This window comes from Lissotriton helveticus, chromosome 1_2 (genome assembly GCF_964261635.1).
Source record: "Lissotriton helveticus chromosome 1_2, aLisHel1.1, whole genome shotgun sequence".
Lineage (NCBI taxonomy): Eukaryota > Metazoa > Chordata > Amphibia > Caudata > Salamandridae > Lissotriton > Lissotriton helveticus.
Window position 1 is genome coordinate 72,424,151 of NC_136058.1, and position 25,209 is coordinate 72,449,359.

At 43.2% G+C, this 25,209-nt stretch overlaps 1 protein-coding gene across 1 annotated transcript in view; it reads left to right on the forward strand.

Moving 5' to 3' along the window:
- The first annotated feature begins 7,726 nt into the window (after positions 1 to 7,726).
- Positions 7,727 to 25,209, forward strand: part of RPE65 (retinoid isomerohydrolase RPE65) — a 148,786-nt gene continuing 131,303 nt past the window's right edge. Inside the window, exons 1-2 of the mRNA XM_078673423.1 lie at positions 7,727 to 7,805; positions 24,060 to 24,210. The gene's annotated coding sequence lies outside the window, so the exon portion shown is untranslated. The remainder of the gene's footprint in view (positions 7,806 to 24,059; positions 24,211 to 25,209) is intronic.

Consider the following 25,209-nt stretch of genomic DNA (forward strand, 5'->3'; position numbering starts at 1 on the left):
TCAGTCCCCACTTAATGGATCACTTAGAAGCTTTCCAGAATGGAGCCTAGGTAGATGAACATTTTTGGGGGGAAGTTGTGGGAAGATTTGTCAAACGGTCCAAAGTTATTAGCAAACCAAAAACACTCTTTCTATGGAAAAACAGACCTACCTATAACTACCTAGTTTTATTGCACATATATATTGCAAATTAGAGGAAAAAGGCGTTTTAGGGTTTAGGGGTGGGAAAGGCTATTGTGTGGTAAGGACGTTTTAGGGTTTAGGGGTGGGTTAGGGTATTGGATGGTAAAAGTGCTTTTAGGGTTTAGGGTTGGGTAAGAGTATGGGTGGTAAAGGTGTCCCATTAGGGGGACCCATGGGATCCCCCATGACCAAAAAAGAAAAGAAATCAGCAAGAAATGCTGCAATCCTACAAGACTCTTGCGAGATAAAAAAAAAAACTAAATGGCGGCCGAGCAACATTCAATAAATATAAGCCTAGAGGAGCCCACTTATGGAGCTGTATTCGTGAAGGGAGACCCCTCTCCCTGTTTCTCCTGAGGGCCTGGGGACCCCACCCCGGGGCTAAAAGTTTATTACATTGGGAGGGTGGACGTGCACCCCAGAGTCAGTAGAGGCCCCAGGGAGCCCACCCCCTGGGCTGAACATGGCTTGAATGGGGAGGGGGGACGCACAGCCCCCACCCCAAGCCATTAGAGGGCCCAGGGAGCCCATCCCCAAGCCATCAGAGGTCCCGAGCCTTCAAAAGACCCTAAAGAGACCACCCCCAGGGATGAAATGTAACTCCCTACCCCTGATTATAACACCAGTTCCTGGAGGATGGGGTTCCTGGGATAGAAATCGACTTGGGAAGGGGAGCCACGTGCCACACTACCCCAAACAAGCATGCCAGGCCCTGGGGATGGGGTACCCAGGCCAAAATTGGCCCGGGGGCTGGTCCATGTGCCCTCCACCCCAAACAAGCACACAGGCCTGGGGATGGGGATGGGGTACTAGAGCTGATATCTGCATGGGGAGAGGCCGGGTCATGTGCCCCTCTCTCCCCGATAATAAAGCTGGGCCGAAGTGAGTACGGTCCCCAAAACCTAAATCGGCCCAGTGTGGGGTCCGTGTGCCCCCTTTCCCTCAAAATAATGGAGAGCCAGGGGGATGGGGTACCCGGGGCTGAAAGTGGCATGATTAGGGGGCAACGCATACACCTCCCTCTATATTTAAAGGGGTGGCCATAGAGGATGGGGTCTTCAGGGCCAAACAAGGCCGAGGGGGGGGGGGGGGCACAAAGCCTCAAACCCCTTTAAAAAAAAAAGGCCCTGGGAATGGGATACTTAAGCCCAAATTAAGCTCAGGGAACGCTACGCAGCCCCCCTTCCCTTAAAAAAAATAAATACTCTGGGGGATGGGGTCCCCACACTTAAGCCCTGCCACTAACCCCTGTTGCACAAGACATAGGGCAGAAGGCCATGCGCAGCGGGGTTGGATTTACGTATCATAATTGAAGAGAAAATCAGAGGTTAAAGTAACATTATAGTTAAATGTGAGAAAAAGAGATCTGTTATTATTTTTTTTTTAATTAAAAAGCTTCACTGAAAAAAACAAAGGTTAAAATAACGTTCGTTTTTGTGAGCGAAAGCATTAATGTTTTGAACTAAAACAAAACACAGAGGTACCTGATGGACCCACACACACTCCACACGGTCTTATACTCGGCGGCCCTCCGGAGGAGACTCCCGGTGGTCACTCAGACGGTGTTTAGGGTGTGGCGCGAGGCGCTGAAACGCATGGGGTGGTGGAATAGACTGACGGGGGAGACCCCTTTATGGCACAACGGGAGGTTGCCAGCTCTGGCGTCCCTGCGTGGCTTTGAGGGCTGGGACGCCATCGGCATATCGACACTTGGCAACGTTATGAAGGGCGCGGTTCTCAAATCATTCCAGGCTCTGCGGGATGAGTACGAAATGCCCCAGTCTCAGTTCTTTCGATACCTGCAGCTCAGGCACGCCCTGACCCCCGCTATAGCGGACTTGACCTCCCTACCGGAGTTCAGTCCCCTGGAAGCAAAACTATTTATGGGGGAATTGGAATCCAAGAAAATCTCTAGCATATACCAAACATTGGTCACCCACTGTTCCCAGTCCCTTGATAACCTGCGCCGGGTTTGGGAGGAAGAGTTGGGCAGTTTGGAGGAGGAGGACTGGAGAGAAGCCCTTGAAGCCCCTAGAGGGGCAGCGATCGCAATGCGTCTGCGCTTTATTCAATTTAAATATCTTCATAGGGCGTATTATACAAGGGCGGGGCTGGAGGGCGGGGCTGATTGCCTCCCCGGCGTGCCTAAGATGTGGAAGTGAGAAGGGTTCCTTTATTCATACGGTATGGGAGTGTGTGCGACTGCAGCGATTCTGGTCCGGAGTGTGGGATTGTCTGGAGGAGGTGTTAGGCTGGGAACTTCCCCGCACACCGAAGCTGGGCCTCCTGCATGTGTTGGAACAGGTGGGAGGGAATGTGTACAAACGCCACTTGCTCCTCTTGGACCTCGTAGTGGCCAAACAAGACATTGCCCGGGTCTGGAAGGCGCCTCGAGCCCCGTTGCTAGAAGTATGGAAACGAGGCTTGGACTATAATATGGGGCTGGAGCGCCCAATATTTGAGGCCAGGGGGTGTCCTACGAAGCATTTTAGAATATGGAAAAAGTGGGCGGACTACCGGGGCCTACTGCTGGACCCCCCGGTGCCTCGAGACACTGACATTGCATGAGCTCTACCTGTCTCTGGATGAAGGGGCTCACATGCAGCTCTTTTACTAGCTACACTTCTCTTGATGGACACTGTTTACACCGTGCGGGGTTGTGGGAGGGTACCGGGTGGGGCAGCGGAGGGTGAGTTGGGGGGGGAATGTGGACGGAATTTATCTGAATGTGATTTTCTGATGAACGCGCTGCATCTCTGATTCCTTCTCGGGAGCGGTGCAATATTCCGTGTATTCTGTCTGTTTCTGAAAACCAATAAAATTTTGTTCTGAAAAAAAAAAAAAAACACAGAAATTTACCAGTTATAGTTGGTAGTACTAACTATATCATGCACCCTGCTTATTACCTCGCTCATAACATCTCAATTTACATCATCCAAGCTTCTTTTGTACACATTGCTATATAAACAGGTATAGCATTTCAGCTCTGAAATTAATGCAAAATAGATCCGAAGAATATGAGACATCATTATTGCCATCACACAAACAACCCCGGTAGGTGTAGAAAGAATCGGTCAAGTGCCACACGGACACTATACCATACACGTCACAATTAGCGTAGTTCACATTAACAAACAACCACAGATATATGGGAAATCCTCATTACATATGGTGTTCAATCTGTATACAACTTTTCAGAGAAAGCTAAGTTCTCAAAAGTACTGAATGTCTGTTCCAAAAGCCATGCTCTACTATGGACAGCTTTTATCTGTCTTAAACCACTGACAGTTAGCGAACCTACATTGAGAAATGAAGATGGTATGAGTAGAGAAGTGAGTACTGTAAACCATATTGACTGTTTGCAGACAGTAAAACTCTCAGAAATACACTATAGAGTATTAAAAAGTATCTACTAATAACTGTGTACACTCTATGCAACAGGGGCAAAAAAGCCACTACTCGCTTAAAATAAGCAACGTCTGAGGGTGCTAATGATTATACTAGCTGCAGCCTTCATACTGTGTGACAAACGATGCAGATAGCCCATCTTCTGAAGCAAAAACAGGCACATGTTAAAAAGGCCAGTACCTGGTGCACAGAATTTTCTATATTAAGTAGAAATTGTCATGCTGAGACGATTCTGTTTAATAACTCAAGACTGCTTACAATACTTAGTATGTAGTACATAGAATCTTTGCCCTACTGGAAACTTTCTGCAGTACCAAAAAGCCTGTGTGGAACATAATGAATACAAGTCAACTGTCACCTGCCCCAGAGTTAGCCTTCAAAACAAAGATTTATAACATGTTCAATACCTCTACACATCTATGGTGCATTACGAGCACAGGCCTTTTGTAAACACTTATACAGATTAGCTGGAAACAGACTGTACAAATGTAGGTAGAAAAGTAACATGGTAGTTTATTTATTTACCTGTCATTATGTAAACTATAAAATAAACTAACACACTCTTTGGCTAAAGTCATCAGTGATATCTTAAATGATGTAATTGAACATGTCATGAGTGATGCCATGTGAGGTCATAAACAGTGCATGGTGGGGGCAAGAGTTATAGTTAGCGCTGCTAACTATAACTGGTGAATTTCTGTTTGTTTAGTTCAAAACGTTAATGTTGTCATTTGCAAATTCACCAAATTATAATGTTACTTTAACCTTTGGTTTTTCAGTGAAAAATATTATATATACATATACACACACTTATACCCTTACCTGATATATGTTTACCATTTCGTTGAAAAGGCATGTGTGGTAAAGACCTGCATAGTTAATGCAATGACAGGTAAAGGCATTGCGTTGTAAAGGCATTGCGTTGGAATTACATCATTGTATAGGCTGTTTCACGAAGTACATTGCCGTGTCAGAGTGAAGCAAGGCATTAACAAGCACTATTTGTATTTGGGGGCAGTGGTAATACAGTACTTTATGTTGTGTCAGAATCACCAGTAGATTAATTTTAGACTTTGATCATGGGAAATCCTTGATTAATCAGGTTTGATATGCTGTCCTAGGAATATGAGAAGACTGTTCAGTGTGATGTTCTGGTCTGTGCTCTTTATTGATATGCTTTTTGTCTGGGTATTGCTATTGAAATTAGGTCTGCACCACTAACTAACCAGAATCCACCACTCTGTCCTATGATGTGGCAACTTTCATTTGCAAGTAGGGACACTTGTACACTGTGATGGTGGTGTAATTGATTTCCAACCTCTGACGGAAGTGGTGACCTCAGCCTAGCAGTAGAATTTCCTCAAAATTATTTAAGACCCATACAGTAGTGGAATTGGTCGTAAGAAACCTAAGAATAATTACTTCACAACCAATCCCAGCATCTCTACTGGTCTATTTAAAATAGAGCTCTCAATTTAAATTGCTGCCGTCTCCACATAGGACCCGGAGGACTAGCTTAAAAAAAGGTCAGTGAGGAGTAGGTTATAAAGGTCTTTTGGGAATCACTGATATATGTATGATGGAATGTCATGAAGATGCTGATGCGTACTTGGAAAGAATGCTAAATAACCCGCAACTATCTAAGGACTCTATTGAAGTATCAAGTATCATGTGAATTACATGATACTTGATTGATCAAGGAAGCTTCACCACAAGATATTATAGCAAGAACACCCATTTCATAGAGATTATCTGTGTGCACCCCAGGAGAATATTTCATTTAAATGTTGTCCTTTTTAAGCTTTTATTACAAAACCGTCTGTTCCTTTACCACTTAAAATGCATGCTCAGTAAATTTTTTGTTTATTCAATGTTCTCCATGCAGTGCTGAGCAATGACAAATCATTTTTATAGAGCCTTCAGTCACCATGCATTTCAGAGTCCCTTCCAAAATGTTCTCTTTACTAGTCAAGTGTGGCGCTTACTAAATACTTAGGGGCATATTATAAAGAAACGGCGTTAACATTATCGCCACTTTAGCGGCAGAAAACTGCAGCTAAAGCGGCGGTAATGGGCTTGATAATACGCCCTTCTGAATTCCCATAGAAGCCCATGTTCTGGTGTGAACATGGGCTTCTATGGGAATTTTCTACGGTGTATTATCAAGCCCATTATCGCCGCTTTAGCAGCAGTTTTCTGCCGCTAAAGCGGCGATAATGTTAATGTCGTGCTTGATAATATGCCCCCAAATAACTTTAGTTGAATGTACTGGATCTTGCAGTATCTGCCCAGGCACTGACTGGAGTGATCAATCGAGATTTGGTAGGCACATTCAGCAAAATAGTTTGTGGATTATAACCATCCTTCTCAAGTTGCATGTTAGCGATAGATTTTAAAGCTGCCCTCTCATGTCGATGCTCTTATTTCATGGATATGTTTTGTCTATGTTAGGTATTTGAATAACTTAACCGTACTACTCCAAAAAAGATGCAGATTGTCTGATTAAAGAAGAGTTGACATCATATATTATTTTATGCAAATGTATATAGTGCACAACTCACATCAGTATGTCCTCCTAATGATGTGAGCAGTCTGGGATGTATGTTATCACCTGGTTTTGATATTTTGTAACTTGTGCGTGTGGCAATGTTGATAATATTGCCTAGGGGAGAGAACACAAATTGGTAGAGTGCAGAAGTTAAACTATTTCAGAATTATTCTGGTTTGTTCATAACTAGTTCTTGATCTGGAAATAGGTATCACTGGCGAGCAGCTGAACAATCAGCATGCCGAAGTATCCTGGAATGGGAGTGCAAAGAGGGAACTTAGTGGTATGGTTTTACACACTGGTGTGGATCAATCAAAGTGTCAGTGGTTCTTAGGTGTACTAAGTAGGGTATGTTTATTTTGCTGCAACGCAAAGTACCATTAGGGAGATGGAAGGTAAACAATCCTGAGAGCATACCCTTCCACTGCAAATAAACAAAAAGGTACTCCAGCGAAAACAATAAGAGTGGGAGCCCTTATGTTGCACAATCCAACTTTTATCCTATCTCTGGTGCTTATGGAAGATGTAACTAATCAGTCAAAATCCATCAAGTTATTTATCAGGAGCGCTAAACTTATGTGGGCTACGATCCTTTTTAATGTAAAAAGAGGTCCCCTGAGAAGGTTTGAAGACCACATCCATATACCATTCTAATCTAATGCGAGGGGGTGCTTATGATGGACAAAGCCATTTAAGGGTGGGTGAAGGCCTTCTGTTCTAAAAAGGAGAAGCTATAGGGATCCTAGCTGGAACACTATAATAGCAGAAAGCTGTTTTGATTCCATTCACTGCGACAAATGGAAGGCTGGCCTTACCGTTCCATTGCCAAATGAATAGCAGTAACAGTAATGTCTTGCATTTGAAAAAGTTCTACACATTACTTAATCATTTTGAAAGATGGATTTGAATGACTGTTTCTTTGTCTTGAAAGCTCTTGAGGTTATAAAGAGTGTTTCAGCTCCTATGCCTTTTCTACAGATTCTGCCCAGTATTATAAAATAGTTTTCTGCCCGTCTAAGGGGACCAATATTATAAATGGTTGGGTTAGGCGCTAGAGTAAAAGACTAAAGATCAGTGTAATTTAATGGGATTGGATTTGCAAACCCCAATTTGCATTTATTCGACCTGGTGGTACTAGTCCAACTTGATGCTAATTAGTGTAGTATTTTTATTGAAAGCTCCATTTGTACCTCTCAAACATGCCACTCATGACTAAACTGATGCAGTCTGAAGTGCATTGTTGTAGCAATGAAAATATATGCTAATGAGATTTTGGCATTTGTCCTTCTGCAGTGATAAATGTTCAGTCAATTGTTATCTTAGATTGTATTCTCTTTAAAGGATAGCTGCCACGTATATGACTTAGAGATAAGGATAAGTATTTTAAATATAACATTACAGAAGCATTATCTTTCTCACTTGATAGACTGCAGTGCAGAGTGTACACTAAGCTTGAACTCTAATTGTATTTTTTATTTGAGTATGTCTTAGCATTGCACAGCAGTTAGTGCACATATATAAAATGATCATGGCTTGACAAATTGCTAAATTTGATTTTTGTCAATGTTTACTTTTTTTTTTAGAGTGGAGCATCCTGCAGGTGGATATAAGAAACTTTTTGAAACTGTGGAGGAATTGGCATCTCCAGTAACAGCCCATGTGACAGGTATGTAATCTACTCTCAGAAATGTCTGTCACTGGCATAATATCAATCACACAACAGTATTAACAAGATTTCTGCAACCCCCTCTTTGGTGATAAATATGGAACATGCACTGTCTGAGGCCACGATTCAATAAAGGTTGTGAATCGTGTAATAGTGCATAAGACTACTAGATCTACGCATGGTCTCTATTTAAAAATTTAGCTAATTCAATAGTGCACCCAGGTTGCTTTCTTGCACCTATTTCCTAACCCTGTTTGTGCATACTCCATGTATTGCATACATTACCCAGGCATTGAGTTAATACATATATGAAATTTCACTTTTATCTTTGTTAGCTTTCTAGTGTTCAATCAGTGTTTACCTTTTTCTATACTTACTACAGTTATCCTACGATTCTGCGCAGCTGCCTTCAAAAGCTATTTAGTGTAATGCAGATTGTATTTAGACAGCGTGCTAAGGATTGTAATAGATTACAGGACGCTTGGAAATGATAAACCAATGGTAAAAAAATAATCTGTATTGCATGAGTTTCTTCTGGGAATGAGATACACCGTTTTTTCAAACACTGAAGAGCTTGGAGGATCAGACTGGGGTTGTGAAATGTACTGTTCATGTCAATGATTTCCATATGTTTGAGAAGCCTGTGCATAGGAGGAAAAACTAAAGAGAATAGTGGGCAATGGACAGAGGCATTCAATAGCCATGGCTAGTACAATATTTCATAACAAAAATCTTTAAACTTGAATGGCAAAACAATATGGCTAATCCTAGTATTAATAAAAAAGCCCATACCAATCGATGTTCGGAAACCCTAAAACACTACCTTCAAAACCTCACAATTTGCTAAATAGAAGGGGTTTTAACTTTTGTGCATCCTTAACCTCTAGAAGAAATTGATTCCAGAGATGGACTCTGCCCATCTGTAACAATGTACCCAACTGTGAGAAAGTGCCTCTTTTGTGTGGACAAGCCCATTTATTTGTATTCTGGTTTTGTTAGTCTTTAAACTCTGCCCACTAATAACTTTGGCATAGTTTTTTGGATCTTCACAACACTTTACAGACACCATGTTTAGCTTACACTTGATATTTTGAGTTTAATGCAAGTGCATCAAGGGGTGAATGCTGAAGGTGAGAGTGCTTGAAGGGAGGAGTCAAAATAGCAGTTTTTCTAATTTTAACTCCACTACAGAAAATAAAGCTGAATGGACTTACTTCAGTCTTGGCATGAGGCTAGAACTTTACTCAAGGATCTGCCGTCCCTTGAATTGGTGTAATCCGTTCAATACTTTTAGAGAAATTCGTGTTACAAAAATGTGTTTTATGGGCTTGAATGGGTTAAAGATAGAGCTATTTGGAAAGATTAGTCCATGGACAGTACTCAAACTCAATCTCGTGGACAGTCTACAGATCTAAAGTTACAAAATAAAAGCCTCATCCCCAATTGGACAAGAGACCTTTTTTCTTCAGTCATCCAGTTCAAGTCAGTGGTCCACAAGTTGTACTCTCAGACTCTGATGAACTTTTCACAACGAATCATATTCTACTACAATCAAGCCAAAGAGGATAAGCAGAGCATCCCTTAACTCAATTGCACACATAGGGGGTAAACTCATATGTTTTTTCTTTAAAAAAAAAATAAACTTAATAAAAGTTTTTTTTGCAGGGTTTTTGTCCCCGAGCTAGGGTTAGTGAGCATCTGAGCTGGACCCAGAGGTTCATAATCCCTTTTCCTAGGCATGTGGACCCAGGTGAGAGCTCTTGGACCCTTGGTCTATAGGCCTCAAGTAAGAACTGTTTTTCAAACCCTGCAGAGATGCGAGAGACCCACCCAGGACCCATAGGTCCTTAAGGGTTTATAAACCAGATTAAGGTTCACGAATCCCCCAAACAATAAAAAGAAATACAAAAAAAGAAATAACATGGCCCAAAACTCAGTGGCAGTCGCCACTAAGTATTTAGTCATAGTTTCCACAGGAAGAACATTTTTTCTTTTTGATAATAACTTTGCTGATGTTTGATGAAGCTGAACAAATCGTTCCAAAACAAAGGTTCATCCTCCTCAACTCCTTCCTGGAAAGTTTCACACTGATCTGTCAAGTAACGGCCAAGAAAAGGTGGTGGCCTGAAAACACTGATTTCTTGTATGAATTCCCATGGGAAACTTTGCTTTCTGATCAAGAAAAAAAAGGCTAAACAGACTTAAACCAAATTTAGCAGAAAGTTACAGCTTTACTCAGAAAGTTTGCTTTACTCAGAATGTTTGTTTTTTGTGGTTCTGTTTAAATCTATTCAGCCATTTATGAGAAATTCATGTTCAAAGGTGCTCCGGTTGGGCTTGAATGGGTTAAAAAGTTAAGTACATCTGGGTGGTCTGCCCTGTGGGACTCCCGCAATACTAAACTTTTAAGCAATATGGCTCTTTGATTGGCAAAGGGAGCTTTTTCTCCCGGTCCCACTATATCAAGCAAACTGATTTGCTGGCCGCAATCGTGAAGACCGTGTTGCTGCCATCGTAACAGAACTCAGGGACTGTGTCCTGAAAATGTTTAAAAATAGGGTCTAACGGGGGGTGGCATTGTAGGAACACACTGACCTCAGGCGCTTGTTCGCCTCACCCCCTCCGAGCTAAAAAAAATAAGAAAGAAATTGGGGCCCCAGGAGCCACCCCTCAAGCTTCATCCCCCATGGTACCACACTGGAGGGAGAGCTGGTACGAGAGGGTTGAGTGCAGGGCCTGACCACATACTGTGCATTGCAAGGGTTGGCTGATGACAGTGGTTGGGTGTAGGGCCAGGGTGAAACCTGAGCCAGTGCCAAAGACCGGTAGTGAATAGCCAAAGGCTATGCCCTGCAGAGCTTTGCTAATAGCGGGCTTGCACAGCTGGGGTTGACTCACAGTAGAGAGTTGGGCGAAGGACCAGGCCAAAGCCCAAACCAACTCCCACAATTGAACAGTGTGGGCTGGCTGATAGTGAAGAGTAGGGCTTGGAGCGTGGCCGAATGCCATGTCCTGAGTCCAACCCCAGGTGCACCCGCCCATAGAAAAGGAGAAAGCCAAAAACGTAGGAATTGTGATAGACAAACCACTCTCCATGTGCTCTCAGATTCAAAATCTCACTTGTGCATGCTTTGGCATACTCAGAATGCTCAAAAAAGTATTGCCACTACTACCGCTGGAGAGCAGAAAAATCGTGGTGAAGGCTAAGGGGACTTCAAAACTTGACTACGTCAACTGCCTGTACCCCGGTCTTCCAAAATCTCTGATCCATCGTTTACAAGTGGTTCAAATTATGGCGGCCAGAGCCATCCTTAAACCTAAACCAGATCTAATATGACTCCGATTCTTACATCCTTACATTGGCTCCACATAAAAGAACAGATAGACTTCAAAGCTCTGACCATCTTCTTCAAAGCGCTCCACAAAGTAGGAACCGGATACTTAATCAAACATGTTAATCACTACCCTACCTCTAGACCTTTACGTTCTTGAAATGCCAACCTGGCCATCATGCCCAGGATACTCCGGGCATGATGGCCCAGATGGATTTAGGCCCAGATCTCTGTACTGGGGTGAATGTATGACATTGTTCTGCATTCTGTCCATCAATTTTTGTTTTTGCATTCGTCACCCCGAGTGGGGCGGGTATGCTCAGACGTGAGTCCCGTGCTCTCCACACCACTGGAGTCAAGCTATCCTGGCTGAAGACGGCTGATAGCCAGAAACCGGTCCTAGAATGCTTGATTCCGGTCCAGGGAAGACATGGCTTGGCAGTTCGGGCTGGACTGTTCCCATGAGACACAGGGTCAAGGCTGATTTGCATATGGCCATGTCTGAACTGGGGTGGTGTGGAGTGCAAAAAAACGTGGATTTAGGCCCAGATCTCTGTACAGGGGTGAATGTATGACATTGTTCTGCATGCTGTCCATCAATGTTTCTTTTTCTATTTTTGTTTTTGTTTTTGGGCCCGTACTGGAGGCAGATCCCTTGGCTTTCTAGGCACGAAATTGTGGAATAGCCTTCCGGAGTCCTTGAGGCTAAACACAGACTTACTATCCTTCAGGAAGAATCTATAAACGTGGCTTTTTAATCATTAACTCAGGCTTTTGCACTCCTTCTCCGCCCCGCTGTCTATGTGCAGGACACTCTAGCTTGAGTAGCTGTGCGCTCTAACAAATACCCTATTTCATTTAATTTCACATGGTCAAAGGCCATGCATTACGGAGCTTGTTCACTTGTGACAGAATGGCTGCAGCAGGGGTTGGGAGAAATGTATGCTGCAACAAGGCTCTGCGCCCAGCACCCGATATGCACGGTCAAAGATTTTGAGCAGTTTGTCACGTTTGAACCAAAACCTCAGCACCATTTTTAACTGTAGTTTTCTTCAGTGAAATACACACATATTTTACTGGCGCGCAGCCTGATCGCAGGTAGTTCTAGGAAGAGGCGATACCACAAACACCTTAACTGCAAATACCTTTCTCGCCATCAAGAAAAAGCCCACATTCAAATCCATTAGGAAATTCCATTTTATTGATAGACTGCACTTGTAACTTAGGAGCGTGTTTTAGCTGTTCCCACAGCATTTTTCAACCTAAACACTGCTCCATTTGTCTCCATATTCAAACCTTCACAACAGTTGATGCCAATTACGTAAACATAAACAAGTTACTTATATTTTATTGTTTTTTTTTAAGTCCTTATGTTTTTGTTTTACAGTCACTAGCTGAAATTAAAATAGAATAAAAATTATCTGCACAGTGAAACATTCTTGCAGTTTATGTACTCGGTGTATAGATTGTTATAACCAATTTCATCATAACGTCACAGTCCGTTCAGCCCTTCACATATGTCTGCTTCTGAAAGCAGATAATATTAATTAGCAAATACTTTCAAATTACCACATGTGGAAGCATATGGTAACATGTTGCCAACCATAAAAGGTGAGCAAGACACCAAATCTGTTTCTCCAAAATGGCTGTGCTGTATGCAATGGCAAGATGAATTAGTATTCTGGCAGCACAGCATAGAAGAAGGGGGAGACAGATAGAAGTTTCAGTCACAAACTGATGAAAGCTAAGGGAACGCATAAGGCAAATATAAGTTGAGCAGGCAGGTATATAGCTGATTTAAACCCTGCACTGGGGATACAGACGAGGGGGCATTCCTATATATATGCAGGTTCTATGAGACCTGCATCTATTAACTTCAAGCAATTTCTAGGGAATAGCAACAACAGTGGGTGGGATGCCACAGAATGCATTTTCCAGGTTTTGTTCAAGTTCCTTCTGGCCATGTTGTCAAATATCAGCTCCTACATTGCCATCTCCAGCACACCTCAGGATTTGAATAATATGTAGATAAAATTGTATCGGATGGCACAGTTTCCTCAGGTGGTTGGTAACATAGTAAATACTCCACTCTTGATCTGTCCGCCCTCAGGTACGAAATAGCAAAACCCAAAACTTGCTAAACATTGAGGTTGTATGCAAGGTAGAGTGCATTATAAAGGACATTGGGGCATTTTACCCTAGACGTATATGTCACTCCTAGTTTATATTCTGTGGCCTATGCAATTGCCTGACTATGGGAGACATTAGAGGCAACATCATATGGGCAAGTCATGTTTCATGTCCCATTATTCAATAACAACCATCACATTTTCCACAATGAATAGTCTCAGATTTGTGAAAGTGCATATTCCCTGCAAACCTGCCTCTTCGAGTTGTATCGCAATGCCATTACACCCAGTGAGATGAGATGCAACATAGAACACAGACGTGGAAGGGTTGTGGTACAGCACACAATTTGACATTTGAATTGTAGATTCAAGTCCATAAACAAGCTACAGAATGCCCTTGACACATAATGCAAAATTATTGCTTATTGTGCAGTGTTGCATAAAATTGCCATCCAAAAAGACCTGACAATGGTGCTTGATGATGAGAGAGACCACCCACTCACCCACCAGCCCGAATAGGATGCAGCAAATGCAGTTGAAGGAAGGGTACACGGCACATATTACAACTAACCACTACTAAGGTATAAGGGTTCAAGTCATTATTGTACAATAATGCAAGATGCTTGTTTGCTGCTTTATTTCCCTGTTTATTCATAGGCATGGTTATTCAAACAAAAAATACCTGACATGAGTGGTTGGCACTCAATGGTTACACAGTCTAAATGTATGCAAAAATAAAAAAAATAAAAAATGTACATCTGTTTTTCCTGCCTTTTGTGACTTGTGAATGTGGGTTTGTTATTGCGACTTCACCCTCCCCATTGGGACTAGTGTCATGTTCTGTATGAACGTATGGCACCGAAACACTACTGAGGCTAGAGTCCTCCTCACTTTGATGTGATAATTTGGTCTGCAGTATGTTCTTGCAAAGTCTGCAGGGATTTAAAGGCTGTTATTACTTGCACTAGACTTTTGGCAACATTCTAGGTACATTGGGATTTGTCATTTTGTATGTTTACTGTCCTTTGAGATAGGACACTGGTGGCATTGACCAATTTATCTCCTGAGCTCACATGGCAGTCTGTCTTATCCAGTTTGTGGAGATTGTGCTGCTTTTAAGCTGAACGTATCATGGATAGAGACACACAATGGTTTAGGACAGTGATTGCAAGCCCTGCTGAATGTATGTGTCCAACATATCTCCTTTATTCTCCAGTGCCTGCATGGCTGCAGTTTGATGCCACTGCATTGAAAGCCTGCTCCTTCTATGCCCTGAAACTCCTTGCTGGAGATATATCCCCCTTTAACCTCACAGCAATAAGTGACATAGGGGGTCACACCAAGTCTGCAGCCCTTTATTAGTTTCTGTTGCATCAGTTGAGACCTTGCGTTGTAGTTTGTTGGGGTTTGTGATCTTGACGTGGCCATTTTAGACCAAGGGACTTTGCATTGTGAGACAGCTGGCTCTGTAGTGGAAGTGCTGGTTGGGACTATGTCATTAAGTCCTTCAGTATCTCCAACCTGGTCCTCTGCTTCCTCATCTCCAGGCTCTTTTGTGTCTTCTCTCTGTGTATGTGTTGTAATTCATTCTCTTACCTGATATTAATATCTTTATCATTGTATAAAGTAGTCATAGCTCTGTTAATGCTATGAACTTTTATGGTATTCCCCCCCCCCCCCTCATTTCCCATTTAAATGGTGCATTCCAGCCTTTTGGGCTGAAGCTAGCTTTAGAATGTTGACAGGTGAATAATCCTGTGAGGCTTGTCATGGAGAGTGCTTGGAGAGGCGAAGAGTGGAGATGGGTGATAAAGACTCTTTTACTCACCTGGTGTCCAGTGACTTTAACAGTATCCAAAGGGTAAATGTAAAATTGTTTTGTGTATGTGGTATGTTGAGGGTGATGACGTACATCTTGTAGCATCACAATCATGGTTGAAGGTGTACATTGGTTCATGTAGATGTATGCATAAGTATGATTCCTGAGACGTTTACTATGCACACCCAATGTTTTTAACAACTGTGCCCCTGCTTGATGTACAACAAGTCCCAGAACATTGCACTGGTACAAGTGAAATTAAAATAGATGTGTATACTGAAGTATTGATGAATCTTCGTACATGATTGTATGATATACTGCCAACCCTGAAGGTTCTTGTTCACATATCTGAAACAGTATACATTTACTTTGTCAATCACCTGTTGGTGGCTCTGTAGTCTTAGCCATATATGTGATGCTCTATCCTGTGACAGCATGAGGTGATTTTTTTTACCTACTCCATCTCTTTCAATTGTTCTTCTCTGGTCCCACATATTTCCTTTCTCCCGCTAGCCTGCTTTTCTTTGGTTTAGGAGCATGTCATGCCACCTTGGTCTAACTTCTTCCTTTGTTCTTGAAGTTATACACACAGCATTGTTGCATTCAAGAAATCTAATCCTGAATATTCTCTTAGTGACTTTTGGTACTGTGATTGAGGACTTCCTAAAAAGCTGCCATTTGTGTCCCACACACTTTCCCTCTAATAAAGGAAGATCCTGCTAATGGAACTTGTACTTGTGTGTTCTGGCCCACTTCTCACAATCTGACTCTTGGGTTGCTATTTCCAGTACTCTTCAAACCTCACTTGTACTCAGCTTCTCTCCTGTGCACCTATCTGGCCTGCGAAGGGAAAGGTTTAGTTCTCCAGTATTTGGGGTGTCTTTCATAGATTCACATGCCTGAATCATTCCCCGTCGTCGGAGTAGGAGTCCAACGGTATATAAAAAAGCAGTAATAAGCTATTTGTACATAGCAAATAACAGTTATAATAAACCAGGAAGTGAGTAGCCTCAGCTACCAATGAAAAACTTCCACATTAGTGACTATCCAAGTCATTATGTTAGACCAAACTGCAGCCAATCAGGCCACAGCTCCCACCTAGGTATTCTCCCCAGAGACCCAGGCTGTCAGATTTTTTACCGCACGTCGTGTGATAGGGAGTCTCTCTGAGCTCTGCTCAGTTTATTCTTCTACACTTCAAATTTTGAAAGTTCTTTCTTTTCAACATGTCCACATCTAAGTCCCTTTTCAGGGCCTGTGACTCTTGTGGCAAGGCAAGGCTCTTCAAGGAAGACCCTCATTCTCTCTGCATTTACTGCTTGTATCCAGACCATCAGGCTAAGGAGTGCAAGATTTGTCGCACTTTTCCCACTAAAACCCTCAGGGACAGAGAGGGTCGCCTCCTACTATGGATACAACGGAATAAGGACAAGGACTTGCCACTCTCTGAGGGAGGAAGTTTGGCCTCTATGTCTTCTATGGGATCTAGAAAGAGGATGGCTGAGGGTAAAGTAACTACCCCTAAGGCTAAGGTGGCGAAACAGGCCCAGCACACGCTTGCTGCTGAGGAACCTTCTACTTCTACAGTGAAGAAAGCCTGTGAAAAATCTGTGAAGCCGCCTGTCATTAAAAAGACTGCCCCTTTATTGTCACCTCAGAGGCTTACAACCAAGGCAGCAGCTCCTCTGCCGGTTTCCTGTCGGACTGCCACTACAGTGACTTCCACTGTGACCTATTCCTCACCAAAACCCTCTTTGGTGGTGTCCTCAGTGTCCTCACCTACCTATGTTCATGTTCAAATTCGTCCCATCTCGTCGACGAAGAAAGTTTCACCTACCGTCGACGAGCCTCCGTCGACGAAGCCTTCCTCAGCGTCGAAAAAACCCTTCCCGTCGACGACGACACTACCGTCGACGAAGAAAGCCTTGCCGTCGACGGCTTCACCGTCGACGAAGCACCCGTCGACGGACTCATCGTCGACGAAGAAGACTCATCGTCGACGAAGAAGACTCCGTTGATGATCCAACCGTCGACGAAGAAGACACCGTCGACGGCCCCGTCGACGAAGTCGTCGACGACGGCCTCGTCGACGAAGAAGATAACGCCGTCGACGAAGAAAAATATTCCGTCGACGATGAAAGGTGTTCCGTCGACGACAACGACGACGTCGTCGACGTCGAAAAACGGATCGTCGACGACACCTCTCCAGCCACAGTCGTCGACGACGGCGAGTTCGTCCCTCACAGCAAAGTCAATGCCACAGGACTTCCCGGTGGCCCAAGGGAATCCAATGACACCGAAACTGTCAACTTGTACAGATCTTCAAGTCTGGTCTGCAAAGAGCAACCCCATATCGTTGCCTTCTCCAGCCACCACTGCGACGCTTCTACAACGCCCATCACAGTCTGCATGTATGTCACCACTCACGATGCCAGACAGGCTGTTGGATTCAGACGAGGACTCAGGTGGAGATTTATTTCCAGCAGCTACGAGTCCATCTGACTTGCTCATACACGTTAAGTAACAGGAGGAAGAGGAGCAGGTGACGCAACAGACAAGGTTGGATCCTGCACCACCATCAGGGACACAAATGCCCATGGAATTATTTAGGAATTTAATGTCCATGTTGGATGATTACTATCAACGTTTTCCGCCCTCGGAATCGGGCGACTCACACCTCACTTCCCCCCCGCCTAGAGGAACTCCGCATTCAATCCCTCCTGCAATGGAAGAATCGATACATGCCCCATCCATGCCGGTACCAGCTAATCAACCGGTAGATGAGAATTCTGAAGAGGAAGCTCAGGAAGAAGGAGAATTGGATGAATCGGATTCGTCGGAGTATGAGGATTATCAGGTTGACTCCCCTGCTCCAGATGAACAGCCGAAGGCTGAATCACCACCTGTGGATATTGCAAATTTCCACAGGATTATGGATAACGCTACCAAACGATTCCTCATTACCATGGAGACAAAACAGGATGATTGTTTCCTGTATGATTTCAAAAATCTGTCCCCAAGACAGAGTTGGTCGATACCGATCATAGAGTTTATTTGGAAAGAAGGTCTAAAGATCATGGCCACTCCAAACTCTTTACCTCCAGTTTTGCCACGAGTGGATAAAAAGTACAGAGCGCCTGCTTCTTCACCGGCTTGCCTGATTGGACAGGCCAAGACAGACTCGGTCATTGCACAAGCAGCTCAAAAAAGGGCTAAAAACCCATCATCTCAAATCTCCACGCCTACAGACAGAGACGGAAGACGACTCGATACCATTGGCAAAAAGGTTTCCACGATTGCAGCGACCACAGTAAGGGTTGCTAATTCTATGGCAATTCTGGGCCGATACGATAGGCAAATGTGGTCTGACATTTCGCCTTATATTAAGAAACTGCCTGAACCGGACCGGTCTGAGGCTATCAAAATTCTACAAGAAGGAGAGTGTGCGTCGTCAGAGATCATTGACGCTGCAGTGGATGTAGCAGCTACAGGCTTCAGACAATTGGCAGGAGCCGCAGTCCTTCGGAGAGAGGGATGGTTAAAATCTACATCCTTTAGACATGAAGTACAGTCCAAGGTCTTAAATATGGCTTATGATGGCGAGTTCCTATTCGGCTCGCACGTGGATGAGGCTTTGCAGGCCATAAAGAAGGATACTGAAACTGCACGATCTTTGGGCACTCTGCAGTTTCGAAAATCTTCCTTTCGTGGCGCAAGAGGAAGAGGAAACTTCTCCAATAGAGGAGGATATTACCAACAGCGCAACTACACTACTTCTCAAAACACACAGAGGTACCAGCCATATAAGCAACAACCTTATGGCCAAAGACGAAACTCTTACGCACAGCCCCGAGGTAAAGCAACCTATCGGGGAAGAGATAACACCAACAAGAAGTGAGATTCACTTCCTGCCGCCAAAGTGTCCCCGCCAAAAACGAATTGGAGGAAGAATATCCCTGCATTACTCAAGATGGTCCAAGATTACTACAGACAAATGGGTGCTGGATGTGGTATCCAAGGGACACATTCTGGAATTTGTAAAAACCCCTCCAAATTCTCCTCCAAAAGGGCCGCCCCCAGCACATCTCAAGGAGCTCTTCATCCAAATCAATACCATGATTCGAAAAGGGGCAATCGAGAGAGTACCTCGACACCAGAGAGGGAAAGGTTTTTACTCTCGTTTTTTCTTGGTACGCAAAAAATCAGGGGAATGGCGCCCAATCCTCGATTTGCGTGCCCTGAACAAATTCATCAAAAAATTGACGTTCAGAATGTTAACACTCCAAGAGATCCTCCAGTTTTTGGCAGAAGGGGACCACTTGGCAACACTCGACCTTCAGGATGCCTACTTCCACGTCCCTATCTTCCCCAGACACAGGAAGTTCCTAAGGTTCAGAGTGGCTGGCAGGGATTTCCAATTCAAGGTGCTTCCCTTTGGACTGCGTTCAGCCCCGAGGGTGTTCACGAAAATGCTAGCACCCGTAGCGGCGCACCTACGATTGCAGGGAATTCAAATATACCCTTATCTGGACGATTGCCTTATCAAGGCCAATTCCTACGCCACAGCAAACGACCATGTCCAAAAATGCCTTTGCCTGTTTCAGAGCCTGGGGTTTTCAGTGAACTTCGAGAAATCAGATCTAATTCCATCTCAAAGAAAGTCCTTCTTAGGAGCAACACTGGATTCCAAGCTCGCCCAGGTCTTCATTTCAAACGAAAGGCAGACAAAGATCAGAACGATGGCAACCACACTCCTCAGAAAAGAGTACGTTTCTGTTCGGAGATTCAAATCTTTCCTAGGGATGATCTCATCGTGCATCCCTCTCACTCCAAACTGTCGTCTGAGGATGAGACCATTACAAGAGGAACTCAGTCACCAATGGATGCAGATATCGGGGTCCTTCGAGGATATCATTACACTGACGCCTCGAATGAAGGACACAATCCTGTGGTGGAGCCAGAAACGCCACCTACAAATAGGCTGTGCTTTCCTCGCAGAAGTCCCAAGATTCATATTAACCACGGATGCCTCACTAGAAGGTTGGGGCGCTCACCTTCAAGGGATGACGATCAGCGGCAAATGGGACGCTCCACAAAAGAAATGGCACATCAATCTGCTGGAGTTACGAGCCATTTTCCTCGCCCTAAAATCCTTTCTGGCAATCCTACAAGGCTCCACAGTGTTGATTCGAACAGACAACACAACGAGCATGCATTACCTGAACAAGCAGGGGGGCACAAGATCAGCCCGGTTGTCTCTACAGGCTCAAGAGATCTGGACTTGGGCTCTGGATCACGACATCAACTTGTCAGCAGTGCATGTTCCGGGAATAGCCAATGTACTGGCAGATTCGCTGAGCAGATCCAAAAACAGCACTCACGAATGGGAACTGCATCAGCCAGCGCTGGATCGGATCTTCCAGAGGTGGGGTCTCCCCGATCTGGACCTGTTTGCAACTTATCAGAACAAGAAATGTACTCACTTTGCGAGCTGGATTCCCCACAGGGACTCTTGCGGGGACGCTCTATCACTAAATTGGGAACGGATCTTTGCCTACGCCTTCCCGCCAATTCCGTTAATACCCAAAGTCCTCAAGAAAATGAGAAAGCAACCGTGTCGAATTATCCTGATTGCTCCACGGTGGCCACGACAATATTGGTTCACGCAGCTTCTCCTTCTATCAGAGCGCGAGCCGATCCAACTGCCCCGAATTCCACACCTTCTAACAATTCAAGAAGGCAAGGTGTTTCATCCAGACCCTCAATCTCTGAAATTATCGGCTTGGCTCCTCAACACCATGAGTTTGCGCACTTGAACATTCCACAAGACTGTCAGGAAGTCCTGGCCAATGCTAGGGCGCCTTCCACAAACAAGACTTACAAACTGAAGTGGAAACGTTTCTGTGTTTGGTGCCACACTATGAATTTGCATCCAATGACTGCGGAGCCAGAAGCGATATTGCCCTTCTTTTTGCAGCTCGCTAAATCAGGTTTGGCGCACTCAACACTTAAAGTGTTCTTAGCCGCCATATCACGATACCGTCAGGACGGAAAGACTTCTCTATACTCCTCAAGAATAATACAACAATTCTTTAAGGGCTTATTTCGTATGTTTCCACTTGTACGCCGGCCACCTCCATCTTGGCATTTGAATGTAGTCCTAGCACAGCTTCTTCGCCATCCCTTTGAGCCTATCCATAAGGTCGATCTCAAGTTCATCACTTGGAAGGTTGCATTACTGCTGGCACTAACATCAGCCAGACGAGTGAGTGACATGCAAGCATTCACCACTAAGCCACCATTCTTGCAATTCACACCTGACTCTGTGATACTACGCACCAACCCGAAGTACATGCCCAAAGTACCATCGGATTTTCATCTCAATGAGCCAGTGATACTTAAGACATTTTTTCCCAATCCGCAGTCACCAGCTGAGCGGACTTTACACACATTAGACATTAAGAGATGCCTTAAATTTTATCTTTCAAGAACAGCTGCCATCAGGAAGACGGATCAGCTATTTGTGGCGCATGGCAGACCAAGACAAGGCTGTGCTGTTACTAAACAGACTATCGCCAGGTGGGTCTCATCCACGATAGGGCTCTGCCATCAACAAGCAGGTAAACCCTTACAGACCTTGCCTAGAGCCCATTCTACAAGAGCAGTCTCCTCTTCAACTGCGTTGTTTGCTGGTGTGCCTCTCCCGCATATTTGCAGAGCCGCAACATGGTCCAGCAGACACACATTCACGAGGCATTACTGTCTGGATTCTTCAAGCGACACCGATGCCTCGGTGGGGAGAGCAGTCCTGCGAAATCTGTTTCAGTAAGGTGAGCCTCTGGTGATCTCTCCCACCTCCTTTGCACTCTTTACGCTTTCTTATGATGTTGCATTGCTTTCTTTTATGCATGATAACTATGTTTTTGGCGTATAAGAGCGACATATTGTATTACTGCTAACTACTCGGATTCAGGCATGTGAATCTATGAAAGACACCCCAAATACTGGAGAAGAACAATAGTTACTTACCTGTAATCTGTGGTTCTCCAGTATTGGTGTCTTTCATAGATTCACATGCACCCACCCACCTCCCCTCAGAGTCTCACCCAGACTGTTATGATATAGCTGTATATACTCTGGTACACTCCAGTGCTACAAAAATCTGACAGCCTGGGTCTCTGGGGAGAATACCTAGGTGGGAGCTGTGGCCTGATTGGCTGCAGTTTGGTCTAACATAATGACTTGGATAGTCACTAATGTGGAAGTTTTTCATTGGTAGCTGAGGCTACTCACTTCCTGGTTTATTATAACTGTTATTTGCTATGTACAAATAGCTTATTACTGCTTTTTTATATACCGTGGGACTCCTACTCCGACGACGGGGAATGATTCAGGCATGTGAATCTATGAAAGACACCAATACTGGAAAGCCACAGATTACAGGTAAGTAACTATTGTTCTTCACTTCTGCTTGTGAGGTCATCAGTAGCTCCCAGCATGACTTTCACAATTTACTGATTCAAAATGTTCTATTCTGTAAACTAAGAAATCTCTATTTGTGATTGGTATCGAATAACGTATTAGGAATTGCTAATGCCTGATTGCGATTTCTTAAAAATGCTATTTTCACTTTCTGCTTCTTTGTACACAGTTATTCTGCAATTCTTTAAATGTGACGTGTTACTAGTCTCAATTTCCAAATCTCAAATTACCACGTTTGGGCATAGGATCCCTAATTCACAAAATGTTCTTGAGAACACCAACAGCAACTCATACCTATAGATTTCTGTGGTATTTAGTGGAATGAAAGAAACCCCTGATCTTTCTTAGGGCCCACATAACAGAAATTGGTTGAATTCAGTCGTGTTTAGGTTTAGTAATCTTGTGTGTTTTTCATAACTGACAGGTGTACTTGATTGCAAACCAAAATGTGTGTAGTTTCCCTAATTTACGTCTATTAACCTAAACCTATGACTGGAGATTCTGTACAGAACAAAAGATACACAGTTATAGAGGTAGTGTAAATGCACACTCGTGCATAATTCTTTTTTTCTTTACTTATTAAGCATTTTATTTTATGTGAACAAATCCTAGCCCTTGCACTACCTGTAAAGCTCTGGGCTGTAGAGGACACTTTCCCAGAATCCCTGCAGTACTTAAGTAGGCACAGGTTCAGCGGTGCAACTGGTGTGAGAAACGACATTGACAATGCTCTTGAATAACAAATCACCATTTTTAAAAGTGTTCACCAGACTGATAATGCCACCTCTCAACAGAAGCCCTTTTCCTGCTCCTAAACCCATGCTTATCACTGTAAAATTCCAGCCAGTGAATCATTTTCTGCAGTGCTATTTGCCATTTCAAAACTTGGCAGAGTCTAATTTTGTGATTCAGTATTAGCCACTTGCTGGCCCGATATACACTTACGTTAGGTGTTCAAAACGTTTTCAATTAGCCTCATTGGTGGGTTTGCATGTAATATTATATAAATCTAGTTTGGCAGTAAACGAAATAGGAATCCTAATTCAGAAACCAATGTCTTGCCCCAATCCTCACACACAAGTGAACATGTGATGTCAGCATGAGGGAATATACTAGATATGCCACTGGAGTCAGAAACGCGAAGGACAAAATAAGGATTTCAGTCAAATTATATTTAACACAATTGAAGTGTTACCTTATTTCTTCTTTATGTAAATGTATCTAAAATGTTTCGCAGGTGCTTGTTCTCTTACATTATTCTAAAATGGCAGGGGCATGCACAAAAATCTTTTAAAACATGTTTTGGCACAATAACCACACAGATCAGCATGATTGATTATGCTTTCCTTTTATTGTATTGTTTTTAATGCACAGTTATGTGACTGTAATTGATGTCTGCTTTAATAAGATGTATAATACTCCTATTATTTTATACTATGCATTATTTAACATAAAAAATGTGCTTTACTTACTTGTCTTTTTCACCTGTTAGGCAGAATTCCTGTTTGGCTAACTGGAAGTCTCCTGAGATGTGGCCCCGGGCTATTTGAAGTTGGATCAGAGCAGTTCTATCATTTGTTTGATGGGCAGGCCCTATTGCACAAATTTGATTTTAAAGAGGGCCATGTTACATATCACAGGAGGTAAGTTGAAACCATTTAAACTGTATCTTAAACTGTGAATATAAACCTTATGGTTTTAGTTAGCAGCAGATGTGTTTGTTGGGACATAAAAAGTTAAAAAAAAAAATGATTTCAGATTAAATTTATTTAAAAAAAAAAATATGAACGTCTGAGGAGTGAGTAGCATTTATTGGAATTACCAACTAAAACATGTTGAATTTGATAGCATATAGAATTTAAAACATCTTAAGGCTGCAGCCGTAATCTGGATGAGCTGCTCCATCAGTGGTGTACAAAAGAACCTCTGAGATCTGTGCAGTGCAATTATCAACGCAGGACACACCAGTGGTCTAGATTTGGATTACATGACAAAAAATAATGTGTGTTATTATAGAGATTTTTAATATGCTCTGTATAATTCAAGATGGCATCTTGAATATAAAAAACAATGGTTTTGCCTTTCATCTCTCAAAACAATTCAAATAAGTATTGGCAGAGTCAATATGTCAAGCCTTTCACAGTATTAAAGTATGAACTGCACCAGTGCTTTTCATTATTTTGTTTATCAATTGCCTGGCTGCTGCTAATTGCTAATGGGTCACTTGGTTCTGTTTTATCTCTCCCCTGCTTATTCATATATTTTTATTTTACCATTCTGAGATGCCCTTTTGCCATGGTGGAATAGTAAAGTTTTTAAAAAAGCCAAAATGGTCACCTGTGCGTTTTTGCATGTAAGCTAATGCAAAAGAAACTTAAACCGTTTCACGTCAGCAACCATTTTGACTTTTTTGTTTTTTACTTTGCACTTCCAAGAAAAATAAATTATGTGATAGCAGAAAGAATGACAACAGAGGCAGGAAAAATTAGAATACTGTGCTTTTCAGGAGTGGGTTAGAGAAAATTTGAAGCAATCCCTGTATCAATTGCATAACAATAGGCAAATATTTTATCATGAAGAGAAGTTGAAAATGACAGAAAAGATATTCAGATTTGAGATTCAATAGTTAATCATTGACATAA